This window comes from Rhipicephalus microplus, chromosome 5 (genome assembly GCF_043290135.1).
Source record: "Rhipicephalus microplus isolate Deutch F79 chromosome 5, USDA_Rmic, whole genome shotgun sequence".
Classification (NCBI taxonomy): Eukaryota; Metazoa; Arthropoda; class Arachnida; order Ixodida; family Ixodidae; genus Rhipicephalus; species Rhipicephalus microplus.
Genome location: NC_134704.1, coordinates 174242368 through 174269424, shown reverse-complemented (window position 1 = coordinate 174269424; position 27057 = coordinate 174242368). Strand labels below are relative to the sequence as shown.

General features: G+C 46.1%; 42 non-coding genes across 42 annotated transcripts; all 42 read left to right on the top strand.

Moving 5' to 3' along the window:
* Positions 1-594: 594 nt before the first annotated feature.
* Positions 595-668, top strand: TRNAA-AGC (transfer RNA alanine (anticodon AGC)). The gene has a single exon. It is a non-coding gene; the product is annotated as a tRNA-Ala (tRNA).
* A 435-nt stretch (positions 669-1103) lies between these two features.
* On the top strand, positions 1104-1177 carry TRNAA-AGC (transfer RNA alanine (anticodon AGC)). The gene has a single exon. It is a non-coding gene; the product is annotated as a tRNA-Ala (tRNA).
* A 268-nt stretch (positions 1178-1445) lies between these two features.
* TRNAA-AGC (transfer RNA alanine (anticodon AGC)) lies at positions 1446-1519 on the top strand. The gene has a single exon. It is a non-coding gene; the product is annotated as a tRNA-Ala (tRNA).
* Positions 1520-1786: 267 nt separating this feature from the next.
* TRNAA-AGC (transfer RNA alanine (anticodon AGC)) lies at positions 1787-1860 on the top strand. The gene has a single exon. It is a non-coding gene; the product is annotated as a tRNA-Ala (tRNA).
* Positions 1861-1958: 98 nt separating this feature from the next.
* TRNAT-AGU (transfer RNA threonine (anticodon AGU)) lies at positions 1959-2032 on the top strand. The gene has a single exon. It is a non-coding gene; the product is annotated as a tRNA-Thr (tRNA).
* Positions 2033-2296: 264 nt separating this feature from the next.
* On the top strand, positions 2297-2370 carry TRNAT-AGU (transfer RNA threonine (anticodon AGU)). Its single transcript has one exon. It is a non-coding gene; the product is annotated as a tRNA-Thr (tRNA).
* Positions 2371-3308: 938 nt separating this feature from the next.
* TRNAT-AGU (transfer RNA threonine (anticodon AGU)) lies at positions 3309-3382 on the top strand. Its single transcript has one exon. It is a non-coding gene; the product is annotated as a tRNA-Thr (tRNA).
* A 95-nt stretch (positions 3383-3477) lies between these two features.
* Positions 3478-3551, top strand: TRNAT-AGU (transfer RNA threonine (anticodon AGU)). Its single transcript has one exon. It is a non-coding gene; the product is annotated as a tRNA-Thr (tRNA).
* Positions 3552-4829: 1278 nt separating this feature from the next.
* Positions 4830-4903, top strand: TRNAA-AGC (transfer RNA alanine (anticodon AGC)). The gene has a single exon. It is a non-coding gene; the product is annotated as a tRNA-Ala (tRNA).
* Positions 4904-5171: 268 nt separating this feature from the next.
* On the top strand, positions 5172-5245 carry TRNAA-AGC (transfer RNA alanine (anticodon AGC)). The gene has a single exon. It is a non-coding gene; the product is annotated as a tRNA-Ala (tRNA).
* Positions 5246-6023: 778 nt separating this feature from the next.
* Positions 6024-6097, top strand: TRNAA-AGC (transfer RNA alanine (anticodon AGC)). The gene has a single exon. It is a non-coding gene; the product is annotated as a tRNA-Ala (tRNA).
* A 942-nt stretch (positions 6098-7039) lies between these two features.
* On the top strand, positions 7040-7113 carry TRNAT-AGU (transfer RNA threonine (anticodon AGU)). Its single transcript has one exon. It is a non-coding gene; the product is annotated as a tRNA-Thr (tRNA).
* A 433-nt stretch (positions 7114-7546) lies between these two features.
* TRNAT-AGU (transfer RNA threonine (anticodon AGU)) lies at positions 7547-7620 on the top strand. Its single transcript has one exon. It is a non-coding gene; the product is annotated as a tRNA-Thr (tRNA).
* A 265-nt stretch (positions 7621-7885) lies between these two features.
* TRNAA-AGC (transfer RNA alanine (anticodon AGC)) lies at positions 7886-7959 on the top strand. The gene has a single exon. It is a non-coding gene; the product is annotated as a tRNA-Ala (tRNA).
* A 433-nt stretch (positions 7960-8392) lies between these two features.
* Positions 8393-8466, top strand: TRNAT-AGU (transfer RNA threonine (anticodon AGU)). Its single transcript has one exon. It is a non-coding gene; the product is annotated as a tRNA-Thr (tRNA).
* Positions 8467-9236: 770 nt separating this feature from the next.
* TRNAA-AGC (transfer RNA alanine (anticodon AGC)) lies at positions 9237-9310 on the top strand. The gene has a single exon. It is a non-coding gene; the product is annotated as a tRNA-Ala (tRNA).
* Positions 9311-10252: 942 nt separating this feature from the next.
* Positions 10253-10326, top strand: TRNAA-AGC (transfer RNA alanine (anticodon AGC)). The gene has a single exon. It is a non-coding gene; the product is annotated as a tRNA-Ala (tRNA).
* Positions 10327-10594: 268 nt separating this feature from the next.
* TRNAA-AGC (transfer RNA alanine (anticodon AGC)) lies at positions 10595-10668 on the top strand. Its single transcript has one exon. It is a non-coding gene; the product is annotated as a tRNA-Ala (tRNA).
* Positions 10669-11447: 779 nt separating this feature from the next.
* Positions 11448-11521, top strand: TRNAA-AGC (transfer RNA alanine (anticodon AGC)). The gene has a single exon. It is a non-coding gene; the product is annotated as a tRNA-Ala (tRNA).
* A 942-nt stretch (positions 11522-12463) lies between these two features.
* Positions 12464-12537, top strand: TRNAT-AGU (transfer RNA threonine (anticodon AGU)). The gene has a single exon. It is a non-coding gene; the product is annotated as a tRNA-Thr (tRNA).
* A 433-nt stretch (positions 12538-12970) lies between these two features.
* TRNAT-AGU (transfer RNA threonine (anticodon AGU)) lies at positions 12971-13044 on the top strand. The gene has a single exon. It is a non-coding gene; the product is annotated as a tRNA-Thr (tRNA).
* A 265-nt stretch (positions 13045-13309) lies between these two features.
* On the top strand, positions 13310-13383 carry TRNAA-AGC (transfer RNA alanine (anticodon AGC)). Its single transcript has one exon. It is a non-coding gene; the product is annotated as a tRNA-Ala (tRNA).
* A 433-nt stretch (positions 13384-13816) lies between these two features.
* TRNAT-AGU (transfer RNA threonine (anticodon AGU)) lies at positions 13817-13890 on the top strand. Its single transcript has one exon. It is a non-coding gene; the product is annotated as a tRNA-Thr (tRNA).
* Positions 13891-14660: 770 nt separating this feature from the next.
* TRNAA-AGC (transfer RNA alanine (anticodon AGC)) lies at positions 14661-14734 on the top strand. Its single transcript has one exon. It is a non-coding gene; the product is annotated as a tRNA-Ala (tRNA).
* A 942-nt stretch (positions 14735-15676) lies between these two features.
* On the top strand, positions 15677-15750 carry TRNAA-AGC (transfer RNA alanine (anticodon AGC)). The gene has a single exon. It is a non-coding gene; the product is annotated as a tRNA-Ala (tRNA).
* A 268-nt stretch (positions 15751-16018) lies between these two features.
* Positions 16019-16092, top strand: TRNAA-AGC (transfer RNA alanine (anticodon AGC)). Its single transcript has one exon. It is a non-coding gene; the product is annotated as a tRNA-Ala (tRNA).
* Positions 16093-16870: 778 nt separating this feature from the next.
* TRNAA-AGC (transfer RNA alanine (anticodon AGC)) lies at positions 16871-16944 on the top strand. The gene has a single exon. It is a non-coding gene; the product is annotated as a tRNA-Ala (tRNA).
* A 942-nt stretch (positions 16945-17886) lies between these two features.
* TRNAT-AGU (transfer RNA threonine (anticodon AGU)) lies at positions 17887-17960 on the top strand. Its single transcript has one exon. It is a non-coding gene; the product is annotated as a tRNA-Thr (tRNA).
* Positions 17961-18393: 433 nt separating this feature from the next.
* TRNAT-AGU (transfer RNA threonine (anticodon AGU)) lies at positions 18394-18467 on the top strand. The gene has a single exon. It is a non-coding gene; the product is annotated as a tRNA-Thr (tRNA).
* Positions 18468-18732: 265 nt separating this feature from the next.
* On the top strand, positions 18733-18806 carry TRNAA-AGC (transfer RNA alanine (anticodon AGC)). Its single transcript has one exon. It is a non-coding gene; the product is annotated as a tRNA-Ala (tRNA).
* A 433-nt stretch (positions 18807-19239) lies between these two features.
* Positions 19240-19313, top strand: TRNAT-AGU (transfer RNA threonine (anticodon AGU)). Its single transcript has one exon. It is a non-coding gene; the product is annotated as a tRNA-Thr (tRNA).
* A 770-nt stretch (positions 19314-20083) lies between these two features.
* Positions 20084-20157, top strand: TRNAA-AGC (transfer RNA alanine (anticodon AGC)). Its single transcript has one exon. It is a non-coding gene; the product is annotated as a tRNA-Ala (tRNA).
* A 942-nt stretch (positions 20158-21099) lies between these two features.
* TRNAT-AGU (transfer RNA threonine (anticodon AGU)) lies at positions 21100-21173 on the top strand. Its single transcript has one exon. It is a non-coding gene; the product is annotated as a tRNA-Thr (tRNA).
* A 433-nt stretch (positions 21174-21606) lies between these two features.
* On the top strand, positions 21607-21680 carry TRNAT-AGU (transfer RNA threonine (anticodon AGU)). Its single transcript has one exon. It is a non-coding gene; the product is annotated as a tRNA-Thr (tRNA).
* Positions 21681-21945: 265 nt separating this feature from the next.
* TRNAA-AGC (transfer RNA alanine (anticodon AGC)) lies at positions 21946-22019 on the top strand. Its single transcript has one exon. It is a non-coding gene; the product is annotated as a tRNA-Ala (tRNA).
* A 437-nt stretch (positions 22020-22456) lies between these two features.
* Positions 22457-22530, top strand: TRNAT-AGU (transfer RNA threonine (anticodon AGU)). The gene has a single exon. It is a non-coding gene; the product is annotated as a tRNA-Thr (tRNA).
* Positions 22531-23299: 769 nt separating this feature from the next.
* On the top strand, positions 23300-23373 carry TRNAT-AGU (transfer RNA threonine (anticodon AGU)). The gene has a single exon. It is a non-coding gene; the product is annotated as a tRNA-Thr (tRNA).
* A 1284-nt stretch (positions 23374-24657) lies between these two features.
* TRNAA-AGC (transfer RNA alanine (anticodon AGC)) lies at positions 24658-24731 on the top strand. Its single transcript has one exon. It is a non-coding gene; the product is annotated as a tRNA-Ala (tRNA).
* Positions 24732-25673: 942 nt separating this feature from the next.
* Positions 25674-25747, top strand: TRNAT-AGU (transfer RNA threonine (anticodon AGU)). The gene has a single exon. It is a non-coding gene; the product is annotated as a tRNA-Thr (tRNA).
* Positions 25748-26180: 433 nt separating this feature from the next.
* On the top strand, positions 26181-26254 carry TRNAT-AGU (transfer RNA threonine (anticodon AGU)). The gene has a single exon. It is a non-coding gene; the product is annotated as a tRNA-Thr (tRNA).
* Positions 26255-26350: 96 nt separating this feature from the next.
* TRNAT-AGU (transfer RNA threonine (anticodon AGU)) lies at positions 26351-26424 on the top strand. The gene has a single exon. It is a non-coding gene; the product is annotated as a tRNA-Thr (tRNA).
* Positions 26425-26520: 96 nt separating this feature from the next.
* Positions 26521-26594, top strand: TRNAT-AGU (transfer RNA threonine (anticodon AGU)). Its single transcript has one exon. It is a non-coding gene; the product is annotated as a tRNA-Thr (tRNA).
* The last annotated feature ends 463 nt before the right edge of the window (positions 26595-27057 follow it).

Sequence of the window (27057 nt, the reverse complement as noted above, 5' to 3'; positions counted from 1 at the left end):
GAGTCAAGACAAACGTCTCTCTAGTTTTTTGTTTTCGAAGTTTAGTTCCAAATACTTCTGATGGTGTCACTGCCTGAACAAGACGCTGCGCAGGCGCCGTGGATTAGTTAGTTAAAGCGCCTGTCTAGTAAACAGGAGATCGTGAGTTTAAATCTCACCGGTGCCTCGGGAGTCAAGACTAACGTCTCTCTAGTTTTTTGTTTTGGAACATTCATGACTTCTTTGCGCAAATACGTACACGGACACAAGGAAAAGAGGCAAACAACACGGGCGCCCGTGTTGTTTGCCTCTTTTCCTTGTGTCCGTGTACGTGTTTGCGCAAAGAAGTCATGATCGAGTACGAACTCGCCCAACTTTCAGTACTTTTGTTTACGAAGTTTAGTTCGAAATACTTCTGATGGTGTCACTGCCTGAACAAAATGCTGCGCAGGCGCCGTGGCTTAGTTAAAGCGCCTGTCTAGTAAACAGGAGATCGTGAGTTGGAATCTCACCGGTGCCTCGAGAGTCAAGACAAACGTCTCTGTAGTTTTTTGTTTTCGAAGTTTAGTTCTAAATACTTGTGATGGTGTCACTCCCTGAACAAGACGCTGCGCAGGCGCCTTGGCTTAGTTGGTTAAAGCGCCTGTCTAGCAAACAGGAGATCGTGAGTTCGAATCTCACCGGTGTCTCGAGAGTCAAGACTAACGTCTCTTCTGATTTTTTTGTTTTCGAAGTATTGTTCGAAATACTTCCAATGGTGTCACTGCCTGAACAAGACGCTGCGCAGACGCCGTGGCTTATTTGGTTAAATTTCCTGTCTAGTAAACAGGAGATCGTGAGTTCGAATCTCACCGGTGCCTCGAGAGTCAAGACAAACGTCTCTCTAGTTTTTTGTTTTCGAAGTTTAGTTCGAAATACTTCTGATGGTGTCACTGCCTGAACAAGACGCTGCGCAGGCGCCGTGGCTTAGTTAGGTAAAGCGCCTGTCTAGTGAAAGGAAGATCGTGAGTTCGAATCTCACCTGTGCCTCGAGAAGCAAGACAAACGTCTCTCAAGTTTTTTGTTCTCGAAGTTTAGTTCGAAATACTTCTGATGGTGTCACTGCCTGAACAAGACGCTGCACAAGCGCCGTGGCTTAGTTGGTTAAAGCGCCTGTCTAGCAAACAGGAGATCGTGCGTTCGAATCTCACCGGTGCCTCGAGAGTCAAGACTAACGTCTCTTCTGATTTTTTTTTGTTTTCGAAGTATTGTTCGAAATACTTCCAATGGTGTCACTGCCTGAACAAGATGCTGCGCAGACGCCGTGGCTTATTTGGTTAAATTTCCTGTCTAGTAAACCGGAGATCGTGAGTTGGAATCTCACCGGTGCCTCGAGAGTCAAGACAAACGTCTCTGTAGTTTTTTGTTTTCGAAGTTTAGTTCTAAATACTTGTGATGGTGTCACTCCCTGAACAAGACGCTGCGCAGGCGCCTTGGCTTAGTTGGTTAAAGCGCCTGTCTAGCAAACAGGAGATCGTGAGTTCGAATCTCACCGGTGCCTCGAGAGTCAAGACTAACGTCTCTTCTGATTTTTTTTGGTTTCGAAGTATTGTTCGAAATACTTCCAATGGTGTCACTGCCTGAACAAGATGCTGCGCAGACGCCGTGGCTTATTTGGTTAAATTTCCTGTCTAGTAAACCGGAGATCGTGAGTTGGAATCTCACCGGTGCCTCGAGAGTCAAGACAAACGTCTCTGTAGTTTTTTGTTTTCGAAGTTTAGTTCTAAATACTTGTGATGGTGTCACTCCCTGAACAAGACGCTGCGCAGGCGCCTTGGCTTAGTTGGTTAAAGCGCCTGTCTAGCAAACAGGAGATCGTGAGTTCGAATCTCACCGGTGCCTCGAGAGTCAAGACTAACGTCTCTTCTGATTTTTTTTGTTTTCGAAGTATTGTTCGAAATACTTCCAATGGTGTCACTGCCTGATCAAGACGCTGCGCAGGCGCCGTGGCTTAGTTGGTTAAAGCGCCTGTCTAGTAAACAGGAGATCATGAGTTCGAATCTCACCGGTGCCTCGAGAGTCAAGACAAACGTCTCTCTAGTTTTTTCTTTTCGAAGTTCAGTTCAAAATACTTCTGATGGTGTCACTGTCTGAACAAGACGCTGCGCAGGCGCCGTGGCTTAGTTAGTTAAAGCGCCTGTCTAGTAAACCGGAGATCGTGAGTTCGAATCTCACCGGTGCCTCGAGAGTCAAGACAAACGTCTCTCTAGTTTTTTGTTTTCGAAGTTTAGTTCGAAATACTTCTGATGGTGTCACTGCCTGATCAAGACGCTGCGCAGGCGCCGTGGCTTAGTTGGTTAAAGCGCCTGTCTAGTAAACAGGAGATCATGAGTTCGAATCTCACCGGTGCCTCGAGAGTCAAGACAAACGTCTCTCTAGTTTTTTGTTTTCAAAGTTCAGTTCGAAATACTTCTGATGGTGTCACTGTCTGAACAAGACGCTGCGCAGGCGCCGTGGCTTAGTTAGTTAAAGCGCCTGTCTAGTAAACCGGAGATCGTGAGCTCGAATCTCACCGGTGCCTCGAGAGTCAAGACAAACGTCTCTCTAAATTTTTGTTTTCGAAGTTTAGTTCGAAATATTTCTGATCGCGTCACTTCCTGAACAAGACGCTGTGCAGGCGCCATGGCTTAGTTGGTTAAAGCGCCTGTCTAGTAAACAGGAGATCTTGAGTTCGAATCTCACCGGTGCCTCGAGAGTGAAGACAAACGTATCTCTAGTTTTTTGTTTTCAAGTTTAGTTCCAAATACTTCTGATGGTGTCACTGCCTGAACAAGACGCTGCGCAGGCGCCGTGGATTAGTTGGTTAAAGCGCCTGTCTAGTGAACAGGAGATCATGAGTTTGAATCTCACAGGTGCCTCGATAGTCAAGACAAACGTCTCTCTAGTTTTTTGTTTTCGAAGTTTAGTTCGAAATACTTCTGATCGCGTCACTTCCTGAACAAGACGCTGTGCAGGCGCCATGGCTTAGTTGGTTAAAGCGCCTGTCTAGTAAACGGGAGATCTTGAGTTCGAATCTCACCGGTGCCTCGAGAGTCAAGACAAACGTATCTCTAGTTTTTTGTTTTCAAGTTTAGTTCCAAATACTTCTGATGGTGTCACTGCCTGAACAAGACGCTGCGCAGGCGCCGTGGATTAGTTAGTTAAAGCGCCTGTCTAGTAAACAGGAGATCGTGAGTTCGAATCTCACCGGTGCCTCGAGAGTTAAGACAAACGTCTCTCTAGTTTTTTGTTTTCGAAGTTTAGTTCGAAATACTTCTGATGGTGTCACTGCCTGATCAAGACGCTGCGCAGGCGCCGTGGCTTAGTTGGTTAAAGCGCCTGTCTAGTAAACAGGAGATCATGAGTTCGAATCTCACCGGTGCCTCGAGAGTCAAGACAAACGTCTCTCTAGTTTTTTCTTTTCGAAGTTCAGTTCAAAATACTTCTGATGGTGTCACTGTCTGAACAAGACGCTGCGCAGGCGCCGTGGCTTAGTTGGTTAAAGCGCCTGTCTAGTAAACAGGAGATCATGAGTTCGAATCTCACCGGTGCCTCGAGAGTCAAGACAAACGTCTCTCTAGTTTTTGGTTTTCGAAGTTTAGTTCGAAATAATTCTGATGGTGTCACTGCCTGAACAAGACGCTGCGCAGGCGCCGTGGCTTAGTTAGTTAAAGCGCCTGTCTAGTAAACAGGATTATCGTGAGTTCGAATCTCACCGGTGCCTGGAGAGTCAAGACAAACGTCTCTCTAGTTTTTTGTTTTCGAAGTATTGTTCGAAATACTTCCAATGGTGTCACTGCCTGAACAAGATGCTGCGCAGACGCCGTGGCTTATTTGGTTAAATTTCCTGTCTAGTAAACAGGAGATCGTGAGTTCGAATCTCACCGGTGCCTCGAGAGTCAAGACAAACGTCTCTCTAGTTTTTTGTTTTCGAAGTTTAGTTCCAAATACTTCTGATGGTGTCACTGCCTGAACAAGACGCTGCGCAGGCGCCGTGGATTAGTTAGTTAAAGCGCCTGTCTAGTAAACAGGAGATCGTGAGTTTAAATCTCACCGGTGCCTCGGGAGTCAAGACTAACGTCTCTCTAGTTTTTTGTTTTGGAACATTCATGACTTCTTTGCGCAAATACGTACACGGACACAAGGAAAAGAGGCAAACAACACGGGCGCCCGTGTTGTTTGCCTCTTTTCCTTGTGTCCGTGTACGTGTTTGCGCAAAGAAGTCATGATCGAGTACGAACTCGCCCAACTTTCAGTACTTTTGTTTTCGAAGTTTAGTTCGAAATACTTCTGATGGTGTCACTGCCTGAACAAAATGCTGCGCAGGCGCCGTGGCTTAGTTAGTTAAAGCGCCTGTCTAGTAAACAGGAGATCGTGAGTTCGAATCTCACCGCTGCCTCGAGAGTCAAGACAAACATCTCTCTAGTTTTTTGTTTTCGAAGTTTAGTTCGAAATACTTCTGATGGTGTCACTGCCTGAACAAGACGCTGCGCAGGCGCCGTGGCTTAGTTGGTTAAAGCGCCTGTCTAGTAAACAAGAGATCATGAGTTCGAATCTCACCGGTGCCTCGAGAGTCAAGACAAACGTCTCTCTAGTTTTTGGTTTTCGAAGTTTAGTTCGAAATAATTCTGATGGTGTCACTGCCTGAACAAGACGCTGCGCAGGCGCCGTGGCTTAGTTAGTTAAAGCGCCTGTCTAGTGAAAGGAAGATCGTGAGTTCGAATCTCACCTGTGCCTCGAGAAGCAAGACAAACGTCTCTCAAGTTTTTTGTTCTCGAAGTTTAGTTCGAAATACTTCTGATGGTGTCACTGCCTGAACAAGACGCTGCACAAGCGCCGTGGCTTAGTTGGTTAAAGCGCCTGTCTAGCAAACAGGAGATCGTGCGTTCGAATCTCACCGGTGCCTCGAGAGTCAAGACTAACGTCTCTTCTGATTTTTTTTTGTTTTCGAAGTATTGTTCGAAATACTTCCAATGGTGTCACTGCCTGAACAAGATGCTGCGCAGACGCCGTGGCTTATTTGGTTAAATTTCCTGTCTAGTAAACCGGAGATCGTGAGTTGGAATCTCACCGGTGCCTCGAGAGTCAAGACAAACGTCTCTGTAGTTTTTTGTTTTCGAAGTTTAGTTCTAAATACTTGTGATGGTGTCACTCCCTGAACAAGACGCTGCGCAGGCGCCTTGGCTTAGTTGGTTAAAGCGCCTGTCTAGCAAACAGGAGATCGTGAGTTCGAATCTCACCGGTGCCTCGAGAGTCAAGACTAACGTCTCTTCTGATTTTTTTTGTTTTTGAAGTATTGTTCGAAATACTTCCAATGGTGTCACTGCCTGAACAAGATGCTGCGCAGACGCCGTGGCTTATTTGGTTAAATTTCCTGTCTAGTAAACCGGAGATCGTGAGTTGGAATCTCACCGGTGCCTCGAGAGTCAAGACAAACGTCTCTGTAGTTTTTTGTTTTCGAAGTTTAGTTCTAAATACTTGTGATGGTGTCACTGCCTGAACAAGACGCTGGGCAGGCGCCGTGGCTTAGTTAGTTAAAGCGCCTGTCTAGTGAAAGGAAGATCGTGAGTTCGAATCTCACCTGTGCCTCGAGAAGCAAGACAAACGTCTCTCAAGTTTTTTGTTCTCGAAGTTTAGTTCGAAATACTTTTGATGCTGTCACTGCCTGAACAACACGCTGCACAAGCGCCGTGGCTTAGTTGGTTAAAACGCCTGTCTAGTAAACAGCAGATCGTGAGTTCGAATCTCACCGGTGCCTCGAGAGTCAAGACTAACGTCTCTTCTGATTTTTTTTTGTTTTCGAAGTATTGTTCGAAATACTTCCAATGGTGTCACTGCCTGAACAAGACGCTGCGCAGACGCCGTGGCTTATTTGGTTAAATTTCCTGTCTAGTAAACCGGAGATCGTGAGTTGGAATCTCACCGGTGCCTCGAGAGTCAAGACAAACGTCTCTGTAGTTTTTTGTTTTCGAAGTTTAGTTCTAAATACTTGTGAAGGTGTCACTCCCTGAACAAGACGCTGCGCAGGCGCCTTGGCTTAGTTGGTTAAAGCGCCTGTCTAGCAAACAGGAGATCGTGAGTTCGAATCTCACCGGTGCCTCGAGAGTCAAGACTAACGTCTCTTCTGATTTTTTTTGTTTTCGAAGTATTGTTCGAAATACTTCCAATGGTGTCACTGCCTGAACAAGACGCTGCGCAGACGCCGGGGCTTATTTGGTTAAATTTCCTGTCTAGTAAACCGGAGATCGTGACTTGGAATCTCACCGGTGCCTCGAGAGTCAAGACAAACGTCTCTCTAGTTTTTTGTTTTCGATGTTTATTTCGAAATACTTCTGATGGTGTCACTGCCTGAACAAGACGCTGCGCAGGCGCCGTGGCTTAGTTGGTTAAAGCGCCTGACTAGTGAACAGGAGATCATGAGTTTGAATCTCACAGGTGCCTCGATAGTCAAGACAAACGTCTCTCTAGTTTTTTGTTTTCGAAGTTTAGTTCGAAATACTTCTGATGGTGTCACTGCCTGAACAAGACGCTGCGCAGGCGCCGTGGATTAGTTAGTTAAAGCGCCTGTCTAGTAAACAGGAGATCGTGAGTTTAAATCTCACCGGTGCCTCGGGAGTCAAGACTAACGTCTCTCTAGTTTTTTGTTTTGGAACATTCATGACTTCTTTGCGCAAATACGTACACGGACACAAGGAAAAGAGGCAAACAACACGGGCGCCCGTGTTGTTTGCCACTTTTCCTTGTGTCCGTGTACGTGTTTGCGCAAAGAAGTCATGATCGAGTACGAACTCGCCCAACTTTCAGTACTTTTGTTTTCGAAGTTTAGTTCGAAATACTTCTGATGGTGTCACTGCCTGAACAAAATGCTGCGCAGGCGCCGTGGCTTAGTTAGTTAAAGCGCCTGTCTAGTAAACAGGAGATCGTGAGTTCGAATCTCACCGCTGCCTCGAGAGTCAAGACAAACATCTCTCTAGTTTTTTGTTTTCGAAGTTTAGTTCGAAATACTTGTGATGGTGTCACTGCCTGAACGAGACGCTGCGCAGGCGCCGTGGCTTAGTTGGTTAAAGCGCCTGTCTAGTAAACAGGAGATCATGAGTTCGAATCTCACTGGTGCCTCGAGAGTCAAGACAAACGTCTCTCTAGTTTTTGGTTTTCGAAGTTTAGTTCGAAATAATTCTGATGGTGTCACTGCCTGAACAAGACGCTGCGCAGGCGCCGTGGCTTAGTTAGTTAAAGCGCCTGTCTAGTGAAAGGAAGATCGTGAGTTCGAATCTCACCTGTGCCTCGAGAAGCAAGACAAACGTCTCTCAAGTTTTTTGTTTTCGAAGTATTGTTCGAAATACTTCCAATGGTGTCACTGCCTGAACAAGATGCTGCGCAGACGCCGTGGCTTATTTGGTTAAATTTCCTGTCTAGTAAACCAGAGATCGTGAGTTCGAATCTCACCGGTGCCTCGAGAGTCAAGACAAACTTCTCTCTAGTTTTTTGTTTTCGAAGTTTATTTCGAAATACTTCTGATGGTGTCACTGCCTGAACAAGACGCTGCGCAGGCGCCGTGGCTTAGTTGGTTAAAGCGCCTGTCTAGTAAACAGCAGATCGTGAGTTCGAATCTCACCGGTGCCTCGAGAGTCAAGACAAACGTCTCTCTAGTTTTTTTGTTTTCGAAGTTCAGTTCGAATTACTTCTGATGGTGTCACTGCCTGAACAAGACGCTGCGCAGGCGCCGTGGCTTAGTTAGGTAAAGCGCCTGTCTAGTAAACCGGAGATCGTGAGTTCGAATCTCACCGGTGCCTCGAGAGTCAAGACAAACGTCTCTCTAGTTCTTTGTTTTCGAAGATTAGTTCGAAATACTTCTGATGGTGTCACTGCCTGAACAAGACGCTGCGCAGGCGCCTTGGCTTAGTTGGTTAAAGCGCCTGTCTAGCAAACAGGAGATCGTGCGTTCGAATCTCACCGGTGCCTCGAGAGTCAAGACTAACGTCTCTTCTGATTTTTTTTTGTTTTCGAAGTATTGTTCGAAATACTTCCAATGGTGTCACTGCCTGAACAAGATGCTGCGCAGACGCCGTGGCTTATTTGGTTAAATTTCCTGTCTAGTAAACCGGAGATCCTGTCTAGTAAACCGGTGCCTCGAGAGTCAAGACAAACTTCTCTTTAGTTTTTTGTTTTCGAAGTTTATTTCGAAATACTTCTGACGGTGTCACTGCCTGAACAAGACGCTGCGCAGGCGCCGTGGCTTAGTTGGTTAAAGCGCCTGTCTAGTAAACAGGAGATCATGAGTTTGAATCTCACAGGTGCCTCGAGAGTCAAGACAAACATCTCTCTAGTTTTTTGTTTTCGAAGTTTAGTTCGAAATACTTCTGATCGCGTCACTTCCTGAACAAGACGCTGCGCAGGCGCCGTGGCTTAGTTGGTTAAAGCGCCTGTCTAGTAAACAGGAGATCATGAGTTCGAATCTCACCGGTGCCTCGAGAGTCAAGACAAACGTATCTCTAGTTTTTTGTTTTCGAAGTTTAGTTCCAAATACTTCCGATGGTGTCACTGCCTGAACAAACACGCTGCGCAGGCGCCGTAGATTAGTTAGTTAAAGCGCCTGTCTAGTAAACAGGAGATCGTGAGTTTGAATCTCACCGGTGCCTCGGGAGTCAAGACTAACGTCTCTCTAGTTTTTTGTTTTCGAACATTCATGACTTCTTTGCGCAAACACGTACACGGACACAAGGAAAACAGGCAAACAACACGGTCGCCCGTGTTGTTTGCCTCTTTTGCTTGTGTCCGTGTACGTGTTTGCGCAAAGAAGTCATGATCGAGTACGAACTCGCCCAACTTTCAGTACTTTTGTTTTCGAAGTTTAGTTCGAAATACTTCTGATGGTGTCACTGCCTGAACAAAACGCTGCGCAGGTGCTGTGGCTTAGTTAGTTAAAGCGCCTGTCTAGTAAACAGGAGATCTGAGTTCGAATCTCACCGGTGCCTCGAGAGTCAAGACAAACGTCTCTCTAGTTTTTTCTTTTCGAAGTTCAGTTCGAAATACTTCTGATGGTGTCACTTTCTGAACAAGACGCTGCGCAGGCGCCGTGGCTTAGTTAGTTAAAGCGCCTGTCTAGTAAACCAGAGATCGTGAGTTCAAATCTCACCGGTGCCTCGAGAGTCAAGACAAACGTCTCTCTAGTTTTTTGTTTTCGAAGTTTAGTTCGAAATACTTCTGATGGTGTCACTGCCTGATCAAGACGCTGCGCAGGCGCCTTGGCTTAGTTGGTTAAAGCGCCTGTCTAGCAAACAGGAGATCGTGAGTTCGAATCTCACCGGTGCCTCGAGAGTCAAGACTAACGTCTCTTCTGATTTTTTTTGTTTTCGAAGTATTGTTCGAAATACTTCCAATGGTGTCACTGCCTGAACAAGACGCTGCGCAGACGCCGGGGCTTATTTGGTTAAATTTCCTGTCTAGTAAACCGGAGATCGTGAGTTGGAATGTCACCGGTGCCTCGAGAGTCAAGACAAACGTCTCTCTAGTTTTTTGTTTTCGACGTTTATTTCGAAATACTTCTGATGGTGTCACTGCCTGAACAAGACGCTGCGCAGGCGCCGTGGCTTAGTTGGTTAAAGCGCCTGTCTAGTGAACAGGAGATCATGAGTTTGAATCTCACAGGTGCCTCGATAGTCAAGACAAACGTCTCTCTAGTTTTTTGTTTTCGAAGTTTAGTTCGAAATACTTCTGATGGTGTCACTGCCTGAACAAGACGCTGCGCAGGCGCCGTGGATTAGTTAGTTAAAGCGCCTGTCTAGTAAACAGGAGATCGTGAGTTTAAATCTCACCGGTGCCTCGGGAGTCAAGACTAACGTCTCTCTAGTTTTTTGTTTTGGAACATTCATGACTTCTTTGCGCAAATACGTACACGGACACAAGGAAAAGAGGCAAACAACACGGGCGCCCGTGTTGTTTGCCTCTTTTCCTTGTGTCCGTGTACGTGTTTGCGCAAAGAAGTCATGATCGAGTACGAACTCGCCCAACTTTCAGTACTTTTGTTTTCGAAGTTTAGTTCGAAATACTTCTGATGGTGTCACTGCCTGAACAAAATGCTGCGCAGGCGCCGTGGCTTAGTTAGTTAAAGCGCCTGTCTAGTAAACAGGAGATCGTGAGTTCGAATCTCACCGCTGCCTCGAGAGTCAAGACAAACATCTCTCTAGTTTTTTGTTCTCGAAGTTTAGTTTGAAATACTTCTGATGGTGTCACTGCCTGAACAAGACGCTGCACAAGCGCCGTGGCTTAGTTGGTTAAAGCGCCTGTCTAGCAAACAGGAGATCGTGCGTTCGAATCTCACCGGTGCCTCGAGAGTCAAGACTAACGTCTCTTCTGATTTTTTTTTGTTTTCGAAGTATTGTTCGAAATACTTCCAATGGTGTCACTGCCTGAACAAGATGCTGCGCAGACGCCGTGGCTTATTTGGTTAAATTTCCTGTCTAGTAAACCGGAGATCGTGAGTTGGAATCTCACCGGTGCCTCGAGAGTCAAGACAAACGTCTCTGTAGTTTTTTGTTTTCGAAGTTTAGTTCTAAATACTTGTGATGGTGTCACTCCCTGAACAAGACGCTGCGCAGGCGCCTTGGCTTAGTTGGTTAAAGCGCCTGTCTAGCAAACAGGAGATCGTGAGTTCGAATCTCACCGGTGCCTCGAGAGTCAAGACTAACGTCTCTTCTGATTTTTTTTGTTTTTGAAGTATTGTTCGAAATACTTCCAATGGTGTCACTGCCTGAACAAGATGCTGCGCAGACGCCGTGGCTTATTTGGTTAAATTTCCTGTCTAGTAAACCGGAGATCGTGAGTTGGAATCTCACCGGTGCCTCGAGAGTCAAGACAAACGTCTCTGTAGTTTTTTGTTTTCGAAGTTTAGTTCTAAATACTTGTGATGGTGTCACTGCCTGAACAAGACGCTGGGCAGGCGCCGTGGCTTAGTTAGTTAAAGCGCCTGTCTAGTGAAAGGAAGATCGTGAGTTCGAATCTCACCTGTGCCTCGAGAAGCAAGACAAACGTCTCTCAAGTTTTTTGTTCTCGAAGTTTAGTTCGAAATACTTTTGATGCTGTCACTGCCTGAACAACACGCTGCACAAGCGCCGTGGCTTAGTTGGTTAAAACGCCTGTCTAGTAAACAGCAGATCGTGAGTTCGAATCTCACCGGTGCCTCGAGAGTCAAGACTAACGTCTCTTCTGATTTTTTTTTTGTTTTCGAAGTATTGTTCGAAATACTTCCAATGGTGTCACTGCCTGAACAAGACGCTGCGCAGACGCCGTGGCTTATTTGGTTAAATTTCCTGTCTAGTAAACCGGAGATCGTGAGTTGGAATCTCACCGGTGCCTCGAGAGTCAAGACAAACGTCTCTGTAGTTTTTTGTTTTCGAAGTTTAGTTCTAAATACTTGTGAAGGTGTCACTCCCTGAACAAGACGCTGCGCAGGCGCCTTGGCTTAGTTGGTTAAAGCGCCTGTCTAGCAAACAGGAGATCGTGAGTTCGAATCTCACCGGTGCCTCGAGAGTCAAGACTAACGTCTCTTCTGATTTTTTTTGTTTTCGAAGTATTGTTCGAAATACTTCCAATGGTGTCACTGCCTGAACAAGACGCTGCGCAGACGCCGGGGCTTATTTGGTTAAATTTCCTGTCTAGTAAACCGGAGATCGTGAGTTGGAATCTCACCGGTGCCTCGAGAGTCAAGACAAACGTCTCTCTAGTTTTTTGTTTTCGATGTTTATTTCGAAATACTTCTGATGGTGTCACTGCCTGAACAAGACGCTGCGCAGGCGCCGTGGCTTAGTTGGTTAAAGCGCCTGTCTAGTGAACAGGAGATCATGAGTTTGAATCTCACAGGTGCCTCGATAGTCAAGACAAACGTCTCTCTAGTTTTTTGTTTTCGAAGTTTAGTTCGAAATACTTCTGATGGTGTCACTGCCTGAACAAGACGCTGCGCAGGCGCCGTGGATTAGTTAGTTAAAGCGCCTGTCTAGTAAACAGGAGATCGTGAGTTTAAATCTCACCGGTGCCTCGGGAGTCAAGACTAACGTCTCTCTAGTTTTTTGTTTTGGAACATTCATGACTTCTTTGCGCAAATACGTACACGGACACAAGGAAAAGAGGCAAACAACACGGGCGCCCGTGTTGTTTGCCACTTTTCCTTGTGTCCGTGTACGTGTTTGCGCAAAGAAGTCATGATCGAGTACGAACTCGCCCAACTTTCAGTACTTTTGTTTTCGAAGTTTAGTTCGAAATACTTCTGATGGTGTCACTGCCTGAACAAAATGCTGCGCAGGCGCCGTGGCTTAGTTAGTTAAAGCGCCTGTCTAGTAAACAGGAGATCGTGAGTTCGAATCTCACCGCTGCCTCGAGAGTCAAGACAAACATCTCTCTAGTTTTTTGTTTTCGAAGTTTAGTTCGAAATACTTGTGATGGTGTCACTGCCTGAACGAGACGCTGCGCAGGCGCCGTGGCTTAGTTGGTTAAAGCGCCTGTCTAGTAAACAGGAGATCATGAGTTCGAATCTCACTGGTGCCTCGAGAGTCAAGACAAACGTCTCTCTAGTTTTTGGTTTTCGAAGTTTAGTTCGAAATAATTCTGATGGTGTCACTGCCTGAACAAGACGCTGCGCAGGCGCCGTGGCTTAGTTAGTTAAAGCGCCTGTCTAGTGAAAGGAAGATCGTGAGTTCGAATCTCACCTGTGCCTCGAGAAGCAAGACAAACGTCTCTCAAGTTTTTTGCTTTCGAAGTATTGTTCGAAATACTTCCAATGGTGTCACTGCCTGAACAAGATGCTGCGCAGACGCCGTGGCTTATTTGGTTAAATTTCCTGTCTAGTAAACCAGAGATCGTGAGTTCGAATCTCACCGGTGCCTCGAGAGTCAAGACAAACTTCTCTCTAGTTTTTTGTTTTCGAAGTTTATTTCGAAATACTTCTGATGGTGTCACTGCCTGAACAAGACGCTGCGCAGGCGCCGTGGCTTAGTTGGTTAAAGCGCCTGTCTAGTAAACAGCAGATCGTGAGTTCGAATCTCACCGGTGCCTCGAGAGTCAAGACAAACGTCTCTCTAGTTTTTTTGTTTTCGAAGTTCAGTTCGAATTACTTCTGATGGTGTCACTGCCTGAACAAGACGCTGCGCAGGCGCCGTGGCTTAGTTAGGTAAAGCGCCTGTCTAGTAAACCGGAGATCGTGAGTTCGAATCTCACCGGTGCCTCGAGAGTCAAGACAAACGTCTCTCTAGTTCTTTGTTTTCGAAGATTAGTTCGAAATACTTCTGATGGTGTCACTGCCTGAACAAGACGCTGCGCAGGCGCCTTGGCTTAGTTGGTTAAAGCGCCTGTCTAGCAAACAGGAGATCGTGCGTTCGAATCTCACCGGTGCCTCGAGAGTCAAGACTAACGTCTCTTCTGATTTTTTTTTGTTTTCGAAGTATTGTTCGAAATACTTCCAATGGTGTCACTGCCTGAACAAGATGCTGCGCAGACGCCGTGGCTTATTTGGTTAAATTTCCTGTCTAGTAAACCGGAGATCCTGTCTAGTAAACCGGTGCCTCGAGAGTCAAGACAAACTTCTCTTTAGTTTTTTGTTTTCGAAGTTTATTTCGAAATACTTCTGACGGTGTCACTGCCTGAACAAGACGCTGCGCAGGCGCCGTGGCTTAGTTGGTTAAAGCGCCTGTCTAGTAAACAGGAGATCATGAGTTTGAATCTCACAGGTGCCTCGAGAGTCAAGACAAACATCTCTCTAGTTTTTTGTTTTCGAAGTTTAGTTCGAAATACTTCTGATCGCGTCACTTCCTGAACAAGACGCTGCGCAGGCGCCGTGGCTTAGTTGGTTAAAGCGCCTGTCTAGTAAACAGGAGATCATGAGTTCGAATCTCACCGGTGCCTCGAGAGTCAAGACAAACGTATCTCTAGTTTTTTGTTTTCGAAGTTTAGTTCCAAATACTTCCGATGGTGTCACTGCCTGAACAAACACGCTGCGCAGGCGCCGTAGATTAGTTAGTTAAAGCGCCTGTCTAGTAAACAGGAGATCGTGAGTTTGAATCTCACCGGTGCCTCGGGAGTCAAGACTAACGTCTCTCTAGTTTTTTGTTTTCGAACATTCATGACTTCTTTGCGCAAACACGTACACGGACACAAGGAAAACAGGCAAACAACACGGTCGCCCGTGTTGTTTGCCTCTTTTGCTTGTGTCCGTGTACGTGTTTGCGCAAAGAAGTCATGATCGAGTACGAACTCGCCCAACTTTCAGTACTTTTGTTTTCGAAGTTTAGTTCGAAATACTTCTGATGGTGTCACTGCCTGAACAAAACGCTGCGCAGGTGCTGTGGCTTAGTTAGTTAAAGCGCCTGTCTAGTAAACAGGAGATCTGAGTTCGAATCTCACCGGTGCCTCGAGAGTCAAGACAAACGTCTCTCTAGTTTTTTCTTTTCGAAGTTCAGTTCGAAATACTTCTGATGGTGTCACTGTCTGAACAAGACGCTGCGCAGGCGCCGTGGCTTAGTTAGTTAAAGCGCCTGTCTAGTAAACCAGAGATCGTGAGTTCAAATCTCACCGGTGCCTCGAGAGTCAAGACAAACGTCTCTCTAGTTTTTTGTTTTCGAAGTTTAGTTCGAAATACTTCTGATGGTGTCACTGCCTGATCAAGACGCTGCGCAGGCGCCTTGGCTTAGTTGGTTAAAGCGCCTGTCTAGCAAACAGGAGATCGTGAGTTCGAATCTCACCGGTGCCTCGAGAGTCAAGACTAACGTCTCTTCTGATTTTTTTTGTTTTCGAAGTATTGTTCGAAATACTTCCAATGGTGTCACTGCCTGAACAAGACGCTGCGCAGACGCCGGGGCTTATTTGGTTAAATTTCCTGTCTAGTAAACCGGAGATCGTGAGTTGGAATCTCACCGGTGCCTCGAGAGTCAAGACAAACGTCTCTCTAGTTTTTTGTTTTCGATGTTTATTTCGAAATACTTCTGATGGTGTCACTGCCTGAACAAGACGCTGCGCAGGCGCCGTGGCTTAGTTGGTTAAAGCGCCTGTCTAGTGAACAGGAGATCATGAGTTTGAATCTCACAGGTGCCTCGATAGTCAAGACAAACGTCTCTCTAGTTTTTTGTTTTCGAAGTTTAGTTCGAAATACTTCTGATGGTGTCACTGCCTGAACAAGACGCTGCGCAGGCGCCGTGGATTAGTTAGTTAAAGCGCCTGTCTAGTAAACAGGAGATCGTGAGTTTAAATCTCACCGGTGCCTCGGGAGTCAAGACTAACGTCTCTCTAGTTTTTTGTTTTGGAACATTCATGACTTCTTTGCGCAAATACGTACACGGACACAAGGAAAAGAGGCAAACAACACGGGCGCCCGTGTTGTTTGCCTCTTTTCCTTGTGTCCGTGTACGTGTTTGCGCAAAGAAGTCATGATCGAGTACGAACTCGCCCAACTTTCAGTACTTTTGTTTTCGAAGTTTAGTTCGAAATACTTCTGATGGTGTCACTGCCTGAACAAAATGCTGCGCAGGCGCCGTGGCTTAGTTAGTTAAAGCGCCTGTCTAGTAAACAGGAGATCGTGAGTTCGAATCTCACCGCTGCCTCGAGAGTCAAGACAAACATCTCTCTAGTTTTTTGTTCTCGAAGTTTAGTTCGAAATACTTCTGATGGTGTCACTGCCTGAACAAGACGCTGCACAAGCGCCGTGGCTTAGTTGGTTAAAGCGCCTGTCTAGCAAACAGGAGATCGTGCGTTCGAATCTCACCGGTGCCTCGAGAGTCAAGACTAACGTCTCTTCTGATTTTTTTTTGTTTTCGAAGTATTGTTCGAAATACTTCCAATGGTGTCACTGCCTGAACAAGATGCTGCGCAGACGCCGTGGCTTATTTGGTTAAATTTCCTGTCTAGTAAACCGGAGATCGTGAGTTGGAATCTCACCGGTGCCTCGAGAGTCAAGACAAACGTCTCTGTAGTTTTTTGTTTTCGAAGTTTAGTTCTAAATACTTGTGATGGTGTCACTCCCTGAACAAGACGCTGCGCAGGCGCCTTGGCTTAGTTGGTTAAAGCGCCTGTCTAGCAAACAGGAGATCGTGAGTTCGAATCTCACCGGTGCCTCGAGAGTCAAGACTAACGTCTCTTCTGATTTTTTTTGTTTTTGAAGTATTGTTCGAAATACTTCCAATGGTGTCACTGCCTGAACAAGATGCTGCGCAGACGCCGTGGCTTATTTGGTTAAATTTCCTGTCTAGTAAACCGGAGATCGTGAGTTGGAATCTCACCGGTGCCTCGAGAGTCAAGACAAACGTCTCTGTAGTTTTTTGTTTTCGAAGTTTAGTTCTAAATACTTGTGATGGTGTCACTGCCTGAACAAGACGCTGGGCAGGCGCCGTGGCTTAGTTAGTTAAAGCGCCTGTCTAGTGAAAGGAAGATCGTGAGTTCGAATCTCACCTGTGCCTCGAGAAGCAAGACAAACGTCTCTCAAGTTTTTTGTTCTCGAAGTTTAGTTCGAAATACTTTTGATGCTGTCACTGCCTGAACAACACGCTGCACAAGCGCCGTGGCTTAGTTGGTTAAAACGCCTGTCTAGTAAACAGCAGATCGTGAGTTCGAATCTCACCGGTGCCTCGAGAGTCAAGACTAACGTCTCTTCTGATTTTTTTTTGTTTTCGAAGTATTGTTCGAAATACTTCCAATGGTGTCACTGCCTGAACAAGACGCTGCGCAGACGCCGTGGCTTATTTGGTTAAATTTCCTGTCTAGTAAACCGGAGATCGTGAGTTGGAATCTCACCGGTGCCTCGAGAGTCAAGACAAACGTCTCTGTAGTTTTTTGTTTTCGAAGTTTAGTTCTAAATACTTGTGAAGGTGTCACTCCCTGAACAAGACGCTGCGCAGGCGCCTTGGCTTAGTTGGTTAAAGCGCCTGTCTAGCAAACAGGAGATCGTGAGTTCGAATCTCACCGGTGCCTCGAGAGTCAAGACTAACGTCTCTTCTGATTTTTTTTGTTTTCGAAGTATTGTTCGAAATACTTCCAATGGTGTCACTGCCTGAACAAGACGCTGCGCAGACGCCGGGGCTTATTTGGTTAAATTTCCTGTCTAGTAAACCGGAGATCGTGAGTTGGAATCTCACCGGTGCCTCGAGAGTCAAGACAAACGTCTCTCTAGTTTTTTGTTTTCGATGTTTATTTCGAAATACTTCTGATGGTGTCACTGCCTGAACAAGACGCTGCGCAGGCGCCGTGGCTTAGTTGGTTAAAGCGCCTGTCTAGTGAACAGGAGATCATGAGTTTGAATCTCACAGGTGCCTCGATAGTCAAGACAAACGTCTCTCTAGTTTTTTGTTTTCGAAGTTTAGTTCGAAATACTTCTGATGGTGTCACTGCCTGAACAAGACGCTGCGCAGGCGCCGTGGATTAGTTAGTTAAAGCGCCTGTCTAGTAAACAGGAGATCGTGAGTTTAAATCTCACCGGTGCCTCGGGAGTCAAGACTAACGTCTCTCTAGTTTTTTGTTTTGGAACATTCATGACTTCTTTGCGCAAATACGTACACGGACACAAGGAAAAGAGGCAAACAACACGGGCGCCCGTGTTGTTTGCCACTTTTCCTTGTGTCCGTGTACGTGTTTGCGCAAAGAAGTCATGATCGAGTACGAACTCGCCCAACTTTCAGTACTTTTGTTTTCGAAGTTTAGTTCGAAATACTTCTGATGGTGTCACTGCCTGAACAAAATGCTGCGCAGGCGCCGTGGCTTAGTTAGTTAAAGCGCCTGTCTAGTAAACAGGAGATCGTGAGTTCGAATCTCACCGCTGCCTCGAGAGTCAAGACAAACATCTCTCTAGTTTTTTGTTTTCGAAGTTTAGTTCGAAATACTTGTGATGGTGTCACTGCCTGAACGAGACGCTGCGCAGGCGCCGTGGCTTAGTTGGTTAAAGCGCCTGTCTAGTAAACAGGAGATCATGAGTTCGAATCTCACTGGTGCCTCGAGAGTCAAGACAAACGTCTCTCTAGTTTTTGGTTTTCGAAGTTTAGTTCGAAATAATTCTGATGGTGTCACTGCCTGAACAAGACGCTGCGCAGGCGCCGTGGCTTAGTTAGTTAAAGCGCCTGTCTAGTGAAAGGAAGATCGTGAGTTCGAATCTCACCTGTGCCTCGAGAAGCAAGACAAACGTCTCTCAAGTTTTTTGTTTTCGAAGTATTGTTCGAAATACTTCCAATGGTGTCACTGCCTGAACAAGATGCTGCGCAGACGCCGTGGCTTATTTGGTTAAATTTCCTGTCTAGTAAACCAGAGATCGTGAGTTCGAATCTCACCGGTGCCTCGAGAGTCAAGACAAACTTCTCTCTAGTTTTTTGTTTTCGAAGTTTATTTCGAAATACTTCTGATGGTGTCACTGCCTGAACAAGACGCTGCGCAGGCGCCGTGGCTTAGTTGGTTAAAGCGCCTGTCTAGTAAACAGCAGATCGTGAGTTCGAATCTCACCGGTGCCTCGAGAGTCAAGACAAACGTCTCTCTAGTTTTTTTGTTTTCGAAGTTCAGTTCGAATTACTTCTGATGGTGTCACTGCCTGAACAAGACGCTGCGCAGGCGCCGTGGCTTAGTTAGGTAAAGCGCCTGTCTAGTAAACCGGAGATCGTGAGTTCGAATCTCACCGGTGCCTCGAGAGTCAAGACAAACGTCTCTCTAGTTCTTTGTTTTCGAAGATTAGTTCGAAATACTTCTGATGGTGTCACTGCCTGAACAAGACGCTGCGCAGGCGCCTTGGCTTAGTTGGTTAAAGCGCCTGTCTAGCAAACAGGAGATCGTGCGTTCGAATCTCACCGGTGCCTCGAGAGTCAAGACTAACGTCTCTTCTGATTTTTTTTTGTTTTCGAAGTATTGTTCGAAATACTTCCAATGGTGTCACTGCCTGAACAAGATGCTGCGCAGACGCCGTGGCTTATTTGGTTAAATTTCCTGTCTAGTAAACCGGAGATCCTGTCTAGTAAACCGGTGCCTCGAGAGTCAAGACAAACTTCTCTTTAGTTTTTTGTTTTCGAAGTTTATTTCGAAATACTTCTGACGGTGTCACTGCCTGAACAAGACGCTGCGCAGGCGCCGTGGCTTAGTTGGTTAAAGCGCCTGTCTAGTAAACAGGAGATCATGAGTTTGAATCTCACAGGTGCCTCGAGAGTCAAGACAAACATCTCTCTAGTTTTTTGTTTTCGAAGTTTAGTTCGAAATACTTCTGATCGCGTCACTTCCTGAACAAGACGCTGCGCAGGCGCCGTGGCTTAGTTGGTTAAAGCGCCTGTCTAGTAAACAGGAGATCATGAGTTCGAATCTCACCGGTGCCTCGAGAGTCAAGACAAACGTATCTCTAGTTTTTTGTTTTCGAAGTTTAGTTCCAAATACTTCCGATGGTGTCACTGCCTGAACAAACACGCTGCGCAGGCGCCGTAGATTAGTTAGTTAAAGCGCCTGTCTAGTAAACAGGAGATCGTGAGTTTGAATCTCACCGGTGCCTCGGGAGTCAAGACTAACGTCTCTCTAGTTTTTTGTTTTCGAACATTCATGACTTCTTTGCGCAAACACGTACACGGACACAAGGAAAACAGGCAAACAACACGGTCGCCCGTGTTGTTTGCCTCTTTTGCTTGTGTCCGTGTACGTGTTTGCGCAAAGAAGTCATGATCGAGTACGAACTCGCCCAACTTTCAGTACTTTTGTTTTCGAAGTTTAGTTCGAAATACTTCTGATGGTGTCACTGCCTGAACAAAACGCTGCGCAGGTGCTGTGGCTTAGTTAGTTAAAGCGCCTGTCTAGTAAACAGGAGATCTGAGTTCGAATCTCACCGGTGCCTCGAGAGTCAAGACAAACGTCTCTCTAGTTTTTTCTTTTCGAAGTTCAGTTCGAAATACTTCTGATGGTGTCACTGTCTGAACAAGACGCTGCGCAGGCGCCGTGGCTTAGTTAGTTAAAGCGCCTGTCTAGTAAACCAGAGATCGTGAGTTCAAATCTCACCGGTGCCTCGAGAGTCAAGACAAACGTCTCTCTAGTTTTTTGTTTTCGAAGTTTAGTTCGAAATACTTCTGATGGTGTCACTGCCTGATCAAGACGCTGCGCAGGCGCCTTGGCTTAGTTGGTTAAAGCGCCTGTCTAGCAAACAGGAGATCGTGAGTTCGAATCTCACCGGTGCCTCGAGAGTCAAGACTAACGTCTCTTCTGATTTTTTTTGTTTTCGAAGTATTGTTCGAAATACTTCCAATGGTGTCACTGCCTGAACAAGACGCTGCGCAGACGCCGGGGCTTATTTGGTTAAATTTCCTGTCTAGTAAACCGGAGATCGTGAGTTGGAATCTCACCGGTGCCTCGAGAGTCAAGACAAACGTCTCTCTAGTTTTTTGTTTTCGATGTTTATTTCGAAATACTTCTGATGGTGTCACTGCCTGAACAAGACGCTGCGCAGGCGCCGTGGCTTAGTTGGTTAAAGCGCCTGTCTAGTGAACAGGAGATCATGAGTTTGAATCTCACAGGTGCCTCGATAGTCAAGACAAACGTCTCTCTAGTTTTTTGTTTTCGAAGTTTAGTTCGAAATACTTCTGATGGTGTCACTGCCTGAACAAGACGCTGCGCAGGCGCCGTGGATTAGTTAGTTAAAGCGCCTGTCTAGTAAACAGGAGATCGTGAGTTTAAATCTCACCGGTGCCTCGGGAGTCAAGACTAACGTCTCTCTAGTTTTTTGTTTTGGAACATTCATGACTTCTTTGCGCAAATACGTACACGGACACAAGGAAAAGAGGCAAACAACACGGGCGCCCGTGTTGTTTGCCTCTTTTCCTTGTGTCCGTGTACGTGTTTGCGCAAAGAAGTCATGATCGAGTACGAACTCGCCCAACTTTCAGTACTTTTGTTTTCGAAGTTTAGTTCGAAATACTTCTGATGGTGTCACTGCCTGAACAAAATGCTGCGCAGGCGCCGTGGCTTAGTTAGTTAAAGCGCCTGTCTAGTAAACAGGAGATCGTGAGTTCGAATCTCACCGCTGCCTCGAGAGTCAAGACAAACATCTCTCTAGTTTTTTGTTTTCGAAGTTTAGTTCGAAATACTTGTGATGGTGTCACTGCCTGAACGAGACGCTGCGCAGGCGCCGTGGCTTAGTTGGTTAAAGCGCCTGTCTAGTAAACAGGAGATCATGAGTTCGAATCTCACTGGTGCCTCGAGAGTCAAGACAAACGTCTCTCTAGTTTTTGGTTTTCGAAGTTTAGTTCGAAATAATTCTGATGGTGTCACTGCCTGAACAAGACGCTGCGCAGGCGCCGTGGCTTAGTTAGTTAAAGCGCCTGTCTAGTGAAAGGAAGATCGTGAGTTCGAATCTCACCTGTGCCTCGAGAAGCAAGACAAACGTCTCTCAAGTTTTTTGTTTTCGAAGTATTGTTCGAAATACTTCCAATGGTGTCACTGCCTGAACAAGATGCTGCGCAGACGCCGTGGCTTATTTGGTTAAATTTCCTGTCTAGTAAACCGGAGATCGTGAGTTCGAATCTCACCGGTGCCTCGAGAGTCAAGACAAACTTCTCTCTAGTTTTTTGTTTTCGAAGTTTATTTCGAAATACTTCTGATGGTGTCACTGCCTGAACAAGACGCTGCGCAGGCGCCGTGGCTTAGTTGGTTAAAGCGCCTGTCTAGTAAACAGCAGATCGTGAGTTCGAATCTCACCGGTGCCTCGAGAGTCAAGACAAACGTCTCTCTAGTTTTTTTGTTTTCGAAGTTCAGTTCGAATTACTTCTGATGGTGTCACTGCCTGAACAAGACGCTGCGCAGGCGCCGTGGCTTAGTTAGGTAAAGCGCCTGTCTAGTAAACCAGAGATCGTGAGTTCGAATCTCACCGGTGCCTCGAGAGTCAAGACAAACGTCTCTCTAGTTCTTTGTTTTCGAAGATTAGTTCGAAATACTTCTGATGGTGTCACTGCCTGAACAAGACGCTGCGCAGGCGCCTTGGCTTAGTTGGTTAAAGCGCCTGTCTAGCAAACAGGAGATCGTGCGTTCGAATCTCACCGGTGCCTCGAGAGTCAAGACTAACATCTCTTCTGATTTTTTTTTGTTTTCGAAGTATTGTTCGAAATACTTCCAATGGTGTCACTGCCTGAACAAGATGCTGCGCAGACGCCGTGGCTTATTTGGTTAAATTTCCTGTCTAGTAAACCGGAGATCGTGAGTTCGAATCTCACCGGTGCCTCGAGAGTCAAGACAAACTTCTCTTTAGTTTTTTGTTTTCGAAGTTTATTTCGAAATACTTCTGATGGTGTCACTGCCTGAACAAGACGCTGCGCAGGCGCCGTGGCTTAGTTGGTTAAAGCGCCTGTCTAGTAAACAGGAGATCATGAGTTTGAATCTCACAGGTGCCTCGAGAGTCAAGACAAACATCTCTCTAGTTTTTTGTTTTCGAAGTTTAGTTCGAAATACTTCTGATCGCGTCACTTCCTGAACAAGACGCTGCGCAGGCGCCGTGGCTTAGTTGGTTAAAGCGCCTGTCTAGTAAACAGGAGATCATGAGTTCGAATCTCACCGGTGCCTCGAGAGTCAAGACAAACGTCTCTCTAGTTTTTGGTTTTCGAAGTTTAGTTCGAAATAATTCTGATGGTGTCACTGCCTGAACAAGACGCTGCGCAGGCGCTGTGGCTTAGTTAGTTAAAGCGCCTGTCTAGTAAACAGGAGATCGTGAGTTTGAATCTCACCGGTGCCTCGGGAGTCAAGACTAACGTCTCTCTAGTTTTTTGTTTTCGAACATTCATGACTTCTTTGCGCAAACACGTACACGGACACAAGGAAAACAGGCAAACAACACGGTCGCCCGTGTTGTTTGCCTCTTTTGCTTGTGTCCGTGTACGTGTTTGCGCAAAGAAGTCATGATCGAGTACGAACTCGCCCAACTTTCAGTACTTTTGTTTTCGAAGTTTAGTTCGAAATACTTCTGATGGTGTCACTGCCTGAACAAAACGCTGCGCAGGTGCTGTGGCTTAGTTAGTTAAAGCGCCTGTCTAGTAAACAGGAGATCTGAGTTCGAATCTCACCGGTGCCTCGAGAGTCAAGACAAACGTCTCTCTAGTTTTTTCTTTTCGAAGTTCAGTTCGAAATACTTCTGATGGTGTCACTGTCTGAACAAGACGCTGCGCAGGCGCCGTGGCTTAGTTAGTTAAAGCGCCTGTCTAGTAAACCAGAGATCGTGAGTTCAAATCTCACCGGTGCCTCGAGAGTCAAGACAAACGTCTCTCTAGTTTTTTGTTTTCGAAGTTTAGTTCGAAATACTTCTGATGGTGTCACTGCCTGATCAATACGCTGCGCAGGCGCCGTGGCTTAGTTGGTTAAAGCGCCTGTCTAGTAAACAGGAGATCATGAGTTCGAATCTCACCGGTGCCTCGAGAGTCAAGACAATCATCTCTCTAGTTTTTGGTTTTCGAAGTTTAGTTCGAAATAATTCTGATGGTGTCACTGCCTGAACAAGACGCTGCGCAGGCGCTGTGGCTTAGTTAGTTAAAGCGCCTGTCTAGTGAAAGGAAGATCGTGAGTTCGAATCTCACCTGTGCCACGAGAGTCAAGACAAACGTCTCTCAAGTTTTTTGTTCTCGAAGTTCAGTTCGAAATACTTCTGATGGTGTCACTGCCTGAACAAGACGCTGCACAAGCGCCGTGGCTTAGTTGGTTGAAGCGCCTGTCTAGTAAACAGGAGATCGTGAGTTCGAATCTCACCGGTGCCTCGAGAGTCAAGACAAACCTCTCTCTAGTTTTTTTGTTTTCGAAGTTTAGTTCGAAATACTTCTGATGGTGTCACTGCCTAAACAAGACTCTGCAGAAGCGCCGTGGCCTAGTGGGTTAAAGAGCCTGTCTAGTAAACAGCAGATCGTGAGTTCGAATCTCACCCGTGCCTCGAGAGTCAAGACAAACGTCTCTGTAGTTTTTTGTTTTCGAAGTTTAGTTCTAAATACTTGTGATGGTGTCACTGCCTGAAGAAGACGCTGCGCAGGCGCCTTGGCTTAGTTGTTTAAAGCGCCTGTCTAGTGAAAGGAAGATCGTGAGTTCGAATCTCACCTGTGCCTCGAGAGTCAAGACAAACGTCTCTCAAGTTTTTTGTTCTCGAACTTTAGTTCGAAATACTTCTGATGGTGTGACTGCCTGAACAAGACGCTGCACAAGCGCCGTGGCTTAGTTAGTTAAAGCGCCTGTCTAGTGAAAGGAAGATCGTGAGTTCGAATCTCACCGGTGCCTCGAGAGTCAAGACAAACCTCTGTCTAGTTTTTTTGTTTTCGAAGTTTAGTTCGAAATACTTTTGATGCTGTCACTGCCTAAACAACACGCTGCACAAGCGCCGTGGCTTAGTTGGTTAAAGCGCCTGTCTAGTAAACAGCAGATCGTGAGTTCGAATCTCACCGGTGCCTCGAGAGTCAAGACTAACGTCTCTTCTGATTTTTTTTTGTTTTCGAAGTATTGTTCGAAATACTTCCAATGGTGTCACTGCCTGAACAAGACGCTGCGCAGACGCCGTGGCTTATTTGGTTAAATTTCCTGTCTAGTAAACCGGAGATCGTGAGTTGGAATCTCACCGGTGCCTCGAGAGTCAAGACAAACGTCTCTGTAGTTTTTTGTTTTCGAAGTTTAGTTCTAAATACTTGTGATGGTGTCACTCCCTGAACAAGACGCTGCGCAGGCGCCTTGGCTTAGTTGGTTAAAGCGCCTGTCTAGCAAACAGGAGATCGTGAGTTCGAATCTCACCGGTGCCTCGAGAGTCAAGACTAACTTCTCTTCTGATTTTTTTTGTTTTCGAAGTATTGTTCGAAATACTTCCAATGGTGTCACTGCCTGAACAAGACGCTGCGCAGACGCCGGGGCTTATTTGGTTAAATTTCCTGTCTAGTAAACCGGAGATCGTGAGTTGGAATCTCACCGGTGCCTCGAGAGTCAAGACAAACGTCTCTCTAGGTTTTTGTTTTCGATGTTTATTTCGAAATACTTCTGATGGTGTCACTGCCTGAACAAGACGCTGCGCAGGCGCCGTAGCTTAGTTGGTTAAAGCGCCTGTCTAGTGAACAGGAGATCATGAGTTTGAATCTCACAGGTGCCTCGATAGTCAAGACAAACGTCTCTCTAGTTTTTTGTTTTCGAAGTTTAGTTCGAAATACTTCTGATGGTGTCACTGCCTGAACAAGACGCTGCGCAGGCACCGTGGATTAGTTAGTTAAAGCGCCTGTCTAGTAAACAGGAGATCGTGAGTGTAAATCTCACCGGTGCCTCGGGAGTCAAGACTAACATCTCTCTAGTTTTTTGTTTTGGGACATTCATGACTTCTTTGCGCAAATACGTACACGGACACAAGGAAAAGAGGCAAACAACACGGGCGCCCGTGTTGTTTGCCTCTTTTCCTTGTGTCCGTGTACGTGTTTACGCAAAGAAGTCATGATCGAGTACGAACTCGCCCAACTTTCAGTACTTTTGTTTTCGAAGTTTAGTTCGAAATACTTCTGATGGTGTCACTACCTGAACAAAATGCTGCGCAGGCGCCGTGGCTTAGTTAGTTAAAGCGCCTGTCTAGTAAACAGGAGATCGTGAGTTTGAATCTTACCGCTGCCTCGAGAGTCAAGACAAACATCTCTCTAGTTTTTTGTTTTCGAAGTTTAGTTCGAAATACTTCTAATGGTGTCACTACCTGAACGAGACGCTGCGCAGGCGCCGTGGCTTAGTTGGTTAAAGCGCCTGTCTAGTAAACAGGAGATCATGAGTTCGAATCTTACCGGTGCCTCGAGAGTCAAGACAAACGTCTCCCTAGTTTTTGGTTTTCGAAGTTTAGTTCGAAATAATTCTGATGGTGTCACTGCCTGAACAAGACGCTGCGCAGGCGCCGTGGCTTTGTTAGTTAAAGCGCCTGTCTAGTGAAAGGAAGATCGTGAGTTCGAATCTCACCTGTGCCTCGAGAAGCAAGACAAACGTCTCTCAAGTTTTTTGTTTTCGAAGTATTGTTCGAAATACTTCCAATGGTGTCTCTGCCTGAACAAGATGCTGCGCAGACGCCGTGGCTTATTTGGTTAAATTTCCTGTCTAGTAAACCGGAGATCGTGAGTTCGAATCTCACCAGTGCCTCGAGAGTCAAGACAAACTTCTCTTTAGTTTTTTGTTTTCGTAGTTTATTTCGAAATACTTCTGATGGTGTCACTGCCTGAACAAGACGCTGCGCAGGCGCCGTGGCTTAGTTGGTTAAAGCGCCTGTCTAGTAAACAGCAGATCGTGAGTTCGAATCTCACCGGTGCCTCGAGAGTCAAGACAAACGTCTCTCTAGTTTTTTTGTTTTCGAAGTTCAGTTCGAATTACTTCTGATGGTGTCACTGCCTGAACAAGACGCTGCGCAGGCGCCGTGGCTTAGTTAGGTAAAGCGCCTGTCTAGTAAACAGGAGATCGTGAGTTCGAATCTCACAGGTGCCTCGAGAGTCAAGACAAACATCTCTCTAGTTTTTTTGTTTTCGAAGTTTAGTTCGAAATACTTCTGATCGCGTCACTTCCTGAACAAGACGCTGCGCAGGCGCCGTGGCTTAGTTGGTTAAAGCGCCTGTCTAGTAAACAGGAGATCATGAGTTCGAATCTCAACGGTGCCTCGAGAGTCAAGACAAACGTATCTCTAGTTTTTTGTTTTTGAAGTTTAGTTCCAAACACTTCCGATGGTGTCACTGCCTGAACGAACACGCTGCGCAGGCGCCGTGGATTAGTTAGTTAAAGCGCCTGTCTAGTAAACAGGAGATCGTGAGTTTGAATCTCACCGGTGCCTCGAGAGTCAAGACTAACGTCTCTTCTGATTTTTTTTTGTTTTCGAAGTATTGTTCGAAATACTTCCAATGGTGTCACTGCCTGAACAAGACGCTGCGCAGACGCCGTGGCTTATTTGGTTAAATTTCCTGTCTAGTAAACCGGAGATCGTGAGTTCGAATCTCACCGGTGCCTCGAGAGTCAAGACAAACGTCTCTCTAGTTTTTGGTTTTCGAAGTTTAGTTCGAAATAATTCTGATGGTGTCACTGCCTGAACAAGACGCTGCGCAGGCGCTGTGGCTTAGTTAGTTAAAG